This window comes from Euprymna scolopes, chromosome 20 (genome assembly GCF_053919585.1).
Source record: "Euprymna scolopes isolate OS-2025 chromosome 20, ASM5391958v1, whole genome shotgun sequence".
NCBI lineage: Eukaryota > Metazoa > Mollusca > Cephalopoda > Sepiida > Sepiolidae > Euprymna > Euprymna scolopes.
Window position 1 is genome coordinate 66,812,661 of NC_136501.1, and position 8,573 is coordinate 66,821,233.

Below are 8,573 nucleotides of genomic sequence, written 5' to 3' on the forward strand. Positions count from 1 at the left end.
AGACCGAAACATTGTTAAAATAACACTCAAAATGAGAACAGTAGTCCGAGCACTCCAAATAACCAATCCTCATCTAAAAAATTTAGAACCGTAAAAACAAATAATAGTTTAAATTTCTTTTCAACGCTATTAGATATTCAAGAAATTACCAATAAATAAAAGTACTTTTAAAATATCTGCACAATTTTTCAGGGCATTAAATAAATACGATAACATACAACGTCTTAGCACTGACCCAACACTTTACGGGTCATATAATTGGTTATAAAGATCCTTTTCAGCGTCTTAATGGTTTGAAAAAGTGAACGCCAAAATTCCTAGAAGGCGTTAACTTCTTTTTTCCTTGTCTTTGTGTGCAAGCCTTATTCCTTGGACAGATTGTCGGCGACACGTTAACTAATCATTGTTTCCCTGAGTCAAATCCGATTAGATTATATGAAATGTGACGTGAATTTATACGGACATTTTCACGCAATTTTCAGGTTGTCGGACATGCCGTTTGAAACCTCGGGGTTTAGAAATAATCGCCACATTTAATGACCAAGAACAGCGAAAGAGAAGGGAAGAGACTCTTACTTGCTATCGAGAAGCGTAAGCGAGTCAGAATGTCGCAAATAGCGTCGAGTAATTGAGAGCTTGCGGTAATAAAATAATTGTTATTCACCGGATATAGAATATCGGTGATTCGGGTCCTCCTCCTGCATTGAGAGGCAATGGCCATCTTCTGAAAAGTCAAGAAAGGTCTATCTGCGCAGGTGAAACCCAACACACCCGAAAGCAAAGCTGGGTGAAGTAGAAAATCATTGATATTATTGCAGGGTCTACTTCAGAAATGGATAATTTCCTAATAATGAGATTGTTTAAAACAATTTCATTTGTTTAAGCACGCATACACATATATTATTTATTTTGGTTGTTTTACATTAGCGAAAGTAGCATCGTGGGAACGCCCCCTTTGTTTTAAATTCACTTTAAGTGATAGAGAGTTTTCGCCCTTATTTACGAATGCTTCCTTAACCTTTTTCTTTTCGACAGGACACATTTTGTCACAAACATACATATATACGCATAATTTTATAATTTTGTTGAATTCATTTACTTGATTCATTTAATTGAATTAATTTTGTTGAATTAATTTTTTTGAATTAATTTTATTGAATTAATTTCATTGAATTAATTTTGTTGAATTCATTTTATTGAATTGATTTTGTTGAATTAATTTTATTGAATTAATTTTATTGAATTAATTTTTTTGAATTAATTTTATTGAATTAATTTTATTGAATTAATTTTGTTGAATTAATTTTGTGTAATTAATTTTGTTGAATTAATTTTATTGAATTAATTTTATAAAATTAATTTTATTGAATTAATTTTATAAAATTAATTTTGTTGAAATAATTTTATAAAATTAATTTTGTTGAATTCATTTTGTTGAATTAATTTTGTTGAATTAATTTTGTTGAATTAATTTTGTTGAATTAATTTTGTTGAATTAATTTTGTTGAATTAATTTTGTTGAAATAATTTTATAAAATTAATTTTGTTGAATTAATTTTGTTGAATTAATTTTGTTGAATTAATTTTGTTGAAATAATTTTGTTGAATTAATTTTATTGAAATAATTTTATAAAATTAATTTTATTGAAATAATTTTATAAAATTAATTTTGTTGAAATAATTTTATAAAATTAATTTTGTTGAATTAATTTTGTTGAATTAATTTTGTTGAATTAATTTTGTTGAATTAATTTTGTTGAATTAATTTTGTTGAATTAATTTTGTTGAAATAATTTTATAAAATTAATTTTGTTGAATTAATTTTGTTGAATTAATTTTGTTGAATTAATTTTGTTGAAATAATTTTATAAAATTAATTTTGTTGAATTAATTTTGTTGAATTCATTTTGTTGAATTCATTTTGTTGAATTCATTTTGTTGAATTAATTTTGTTGAATTAATTTTGTTGAATTAATTTTGTTGAATTAATTTTGTTGAATTAATTTTGTTGAAATAATTTTATAAAATTAATTTTGTTGAATTCATTTTGTTGAATTCATTTTGTTGAATTAATTTTGTTGAATTAATTTTGTTGAATTAATTTTATAAAATTAATTTTATTGAATTAATTTTGTTGAATTAATTTCGTTGAATTAATTTTGTTGAATTAATTTTGTTGAATTAATTTTGTTGAATTCATTTTGTTGAATTAATTTTGTTGAATTAATTTTGTTGAATTCATTTTGTTGAATTAATTTTGTTGAATTAATTTTATAAAATTAATTTTGTTGAATTCATTTTGTTGAATTAATTTTGTTGAATTAATTTTGTTGAATTAATTTCATTGAATTAATTTTGTTGAAATAATTTTATAAAATTAATTTTATTGAATTAATTTTGTTGAATTAATTTCGTTGAATTAATTTTGTTGAATTAATTTTGTTGAATTAATTTTATAAAATTAATTTTATTGAATTAATTTTGTTGAATTAATTTTGTTGAATTAATTTTGTTGAATTAATTTTGTTGAATTAATTTTGTTGAAATAATTTTATAAAATTAATTTTATTGAATTCATTTTGTTGAATTAATTTTGTTGAATTAATTTTGTTGAATTCATTTTGTTGAAATAATTTTATAAAATTAATTTTATTGAATTAATTTTGTTGAATTAATTTTGTTGAATTAATTTTGTTGAATTAATTTTGTTGAATTAATTTCATTGAATTAATTTTGTTGAATTAATTTTGTTGAATTAATTTTGTTGAATTCATTTTTTGAATTAATTTTTTTGAATTAATTTTGTGTAATTAATTTTTTTTAATTAATTTTATTGAATTAATTTTATTGAATTAATAATGTAATGATCAACTAGCACAACAGTAATTAAACTGAATGTTCAAAATTATATTTTTTAATATAGAAAACGGGTTGCATATGTTTCAATTCAGAGAGTTTTGATGAAGGTTTGAGGTCTAGATAAAAGTTTAACAGAGTGCGGACGCGCACTGACTACAATATGGCCGTCTTCAAGTTCAACGTAAACAAGTTCTTGATAAGCCGTTCACATTTAGTAATCCAATTTACCAAGTTTACATTTCCACCGATTACTATGATATTGTCCTTTTGACCACTGTAACTCTTAAACCCTTATCCTCGAGTGGCTTATGGGCCTTGATAAGTGGTAATTCCTTTGTAAAAATGTGAAATGTCGTCACCGTAAGGAAAAAAGACTATAAAAAAGAGAGGGCACGTTAGATAAGATGATCACGAGAGAGACTTCGGAGCCGTAATGTGAAGTCACGCGTGGCGGGAGAATGAGAAAATATATGTCGTTGCGTTGTTACAGAAAAAAAGGAGTCGAGTTAATATTTGTAATATGTTCCTTGCGACATAGACTGCATACAACGTATAGGTCCCATGTGTAAACGCGTGTCCTACGTTACAAAAGGTTATTGTTTCTTTTTTTATTTAAAAAAGGTTTTTGACAAGCTGTTTGAACAGTATGAGACGAATCATGGCTTCACTGATTCTATTTTTAACGTTATGAACTGAAACTGTTTTTTTTCCTTTGTAATCAATAGACATTATATTATTTGTTAAAAATACATAAAATAATGTATTAATGTATTTCTTTCACAAATTTATAAATATTTTTATATACAAGAGAAGAATTAACAGTATTTTGGATGTATTCATCTCCCTTTTTTCCGTATGGTTGATGAACATTGTGAAATGTGATTTTACCTTGTGAAAGTAGAACACTGTTGAAAATGCACGTGGAGATTTTGTTATATAGCAATTACTAAACTCATTCACATTATTACGGTTACTTTCTATTATTATAATTTGCATTCGTAGGCGAGAACTAAAAAAAAACAACAACAAAAAATCCAACAAGCAAATAAAAAACACTATTCCAATCCCAAATAATCTCTTTTTTCGCTAATAATACGCTTGTTAATTTAAACACTATTTACTTTATTTTTATATTAATCGTCAAGTTGATATTTCACCTAAACAGGTTAAATTGCTAGTTACTGCTTTCTTTAACAGAATCGGTGCAAAAACGTAAACGCTTTCAATGAAGTCTGCGATTTAATAGGTGTGAGAAAATGAAGCAAATAGCTTAAACTCGATCTGATTTGTATATAATTAAATCCAGGTAAAATGTGGCGCAAACGCAGAATATACAGCCATATGCAATTTCGGAATTTGCAAAGATTTCCGAATCCTTACGTACGTAGCTAGTCGAACGCTTGCCGAACAGAACAACTATGTATTTTGCAAACAATTTAATGTGAATTTTTCTTTATTTCTCATAAGATGCCGATATTTTTAATCTCTATTCTCCGAGTTTTGTGATGGTTGTAGAGAGACTGTCGATGGAGGGGAAACTGAAAAATTGTATTTGTTGTTTATTTTAATCTGTGGTCTTTTTATATGAAGGATCTGTTGCCACCTGAAATGAGAGTAAGCTTCGAGTAAGCTAAGTATTAGAAAACTATTATTACTTTTCAATACTTGTTTGCAGTTGAAAGAAAATGGAGTCGAGGCCGAATAATTGAATTTATGTATATTTCTATAATATTAGAAGAAAACTAAGGATGCAAAAGTTACTAGACAGCAATGTTGTTGAAATAGTGGTAGAAGGAGATGAGTGGTTCTAATTTATCGTCTGCACATCTCGTCCAAGTCCGGATTCTGCCGTCAGATCTCGGCAATATATGTTAAATTATTGCAAGTCTATTCTGCATAATATAAAGCCATAAGTAGGGCTGTGACAACAGAATATTCTTTTAATTCTTTTGACTCTCAAGTATATATCTGACACAGTAAGACACAGTCAATAGCCCGAGAACCACATCAGTCTATATAAAAACATATAAGATATTAACGGATATATACTCAAGAGTCAAAACAATGAAAAGAATATGCTGTTATCACAGCCCTAGTCATAAGTAAAATGCCACCGGAAAAAGTCACAGGCAAAATAAAAAAAAAGAACACAATGTTAGAACTGTTTCTGTATATTTATTTAATACAAAAGAATAACTATTCAATTCACACGTAAAAGGTATATATTGAGCATGATCAAATAACGTAACTCTCACGTTCTATCAATTAATTACCGACCATTAATAGATTAAATGTGACTTTTTATCTACAACTTACTATTTAATTACTAGTTAATAAAATTAAAGAAAAATTAAGTAAATGTGAAAACTTTTGTAACTGTTTTCTCATAACTTTATTCATTACTACAACAAATAATTGTGACTTTAATCCAAATTATTGCTATAACTTTTTGTGACTTGTTTCTTGAGGATTTATTACCGTCTAATAAAAATAATTGTGCCATTTTCTAAACAAAACTGAGAAAAATACTTTTTAAATTGGTAATTGGCACGTTTTCTGTGATTTATATCCTGGAACTTCATTAATCATTAATAAATATAGTTGCAACTTCTTTCCTAGCACAAATTAAGACGCTTAATTCTAACTTTTTCTCCAAGCCTACATCGATACTTTTTGTGACTTTATTACGGACTACTAAAATATATATGACTTTTTGTAGTCAAAATTTGAGCGTTTTCTGTAACTTATTTATTTTGACTTTATAATATATTACTAAATAAATTTGTGATATTTTCATAGCAAAAACTGAGAAAAATACCAATGTTTTCCGCCAAAATCGATATATTTACATGAGCATTGTTTCTATTAAATTTCTACCTAAAAAATGAGAGGTTTTTCTGTGACTTGCTTCTTATAACTGTATACGGCTCCGTTCAGTCTTATCAGGCTGAAGGGTGCTTGCGTGTGAAACTATTGTAGCAAGAGTTACACAATCTTTAACCCCATCTCTCCTGAGTCTGCATTGTTTTTATGCAAGTTGCAAGTATATAAGCTCAAGGCGACTACAAACAATGCGAGATAAGCGAAAGGCATATACATCGCTAAGCATTTCCAAATGGTCACCAATCTGGTACTGGCCAGACTCATCGTTCCTTAGCTTCAGTGATCTTGCAAGAACCGATGTGTCAACAGGATTGTGCTGTATTAATGACTGTATAAAAAGTGACTGTATAAAAATGTTTGTATAAAAATGACTGTATAATAAACAACTAAAAAAAGCAATTTTAACTTATTCTTTGCCATTCATTTGCCGACATTTTTTTATGACGTATTCATTCTTTATTTATTAACCAATATATTTGAGATATTTTACTAGACAAATTGAGACTATGGATTATTTCTTATGTCTTTATTACGAGCAAAAGAGAAATAATAACGATTTTTCCCTAACCAAAATTCAGACGTTTATCTTTGACTTGTTTCTATTCAATTACTTATGATTTTTTTCCGAATTTAAATTGTGATTTTGTCTTGACTCAATTCCTAAAAAGTCATTCTAACTTATTTTCTAGCCACGAAACAAAATAGAAATATCTTTCCGTGCATTATTTCTTCCGACTTTAATGCATTTCATCTATCATCTTCTATCTGCTCTAGTAATAAAGTTATCCCGATATTTCCCATGAAACTTCCAACATTATAGGAAAATGACGAGGCCTTTCCATGAAAAGTTTCAACGCTCACCACTTACATCGAATACCATTTAGTATTTCTCTAAAAATACATAAACTTTACCCAAGTTTAATAATTATTACATCTAGTCCGACTAGACTTATTCTCTCAAACGCGTAATATTTACACTTCACTTTGATATAATTAAGTTCCCCCACAAAAGTCCAGATCACTACGGGATATTATTCATAGTCATACGTTTCCAGATGGCACTGCTCATAAAGACTAATATTATTACTACATATTACGTTGATTTAATTAATAACTACTTCCTGGTTTATAATGCATCACTAGAATAACAGAATGAACCGATTTCAGTAGTTTATTATATATATTAGGATGTTTTCCTGCGACTTAGACCTTATGACTTTATTTCAGATCGCTAACAATTAATTCTAACGTCGTTCAAGCTGGAATCGAAACAATTTCCGTGACATTTTTCCTGTAACTACGAGCAATATCTCAGTCAATATCATCGCGATCGTTGCTCAACCAGAATTTATAAAACGCAATTATCGTTGATTTCAGCAGCATAAAAGTTAATCTAGTTTAATGATAAAAACAGCAAAAATAGCCTATATTTTACATTTGTCTTCTGCACCCAGAATCCAATAAATAATGTTTTTTTCTCGTTCCGCCATCTTTTTTTTATCATTCAAATTTAGCACGATCGTATAACATGACGTCGCTGTCTCGAATTAGATCGCAAACCGTTACGATTGGTCAGCCATGTTCATCAAAATGGTGGAGCAAGTCGAACACACCCTTAATTTTGAAAAATCATTCTACTATCGATTTCTGGCTGTTTTCACACACCATTGGAACAGTAGAATATATTTGTTTGTTTTATGACCTGTCAATACTTTTAACACACCAATAATAACTAGATATCCCAGATCAACCCACTTAGCAACAAAATCATACCCCATCACTGTTGAAATCTCTAAATGATAGAAAGCTTTCTTCTCTAATAGTTTCCTCCCTCGAACAGATAGACTTTGAAATTCCCTTCCTGATATCTGACTCTACTGATATGCTAAAGTTTAAATGTAACATAAACCAACATCATTTTAATATTTTCTAGGCATGGTCCAAAATAGTAGTCCCTTACGTTCAAGTGGCGATATGTCTTGTTAGGGTGAACGTGAGTAAAAATGTAAAAAAAGAATAATACTATTAGCGAAGATCGGAGATTTTCTGAGAAGTAAGAGAAACCACTTACAAATCATTGTATTGCACACGAAACAATTAAACAATCGTTAATCACTACAGCAAACTGATTAAATCAATCCAGTAAAACATAATCCTTTTGTAACAGAACAACTAGCACTTGTAACAGCATCAGTCGCATGACACATATACAAATTTTCAAGCTAATGAGAAGAGTGACGTTACAGCGGAGGAAGAGGCCCAATCCTTATATTAATCACTAAGGAGGCTGCCCTATCAGTAAGTGCAAAGTACTGGGGCTGCTGTATTGCCATTTGGTGAATGGATTCTAGACCATGCAGTAGTTTATGGTGGGGCCTCTTGATGCCATACTAGTGGGTAATTGTTATGTGCTACGAAAAACATTTCTGCCTTTTTCTCTCTTACTTTCCCTCTCTGTCCTGCTCTAACCAAGTCTGTCAACCTGTCCCACAACTCCCAAAACCTCAACATAAAATATCTAAAAAAAAAACTCGAATAAACCTAGAACCCTATCCTCCAACGTAGACCTCTACTGCCATGTCTCCTTCTCCAACATAAGGGGTCTACGTTCCAACTTTCTAGAGGTTGAAACCGAATTACAGGAGACGAAACCGGAAGGCCATCAACTCCCCGTATTTCCTCCTATAACAGACACCACACTACGCAGCATACAAATATCTGTGCGTGAGGTCGCCAAGTCTATCAAGAACCTTGATTCCAGTAAAACAACTGGCCCTGACGGCATTCCAATTATAGTGTTGTAAAAGCTTTAACCAGAACTTGCCCCCATA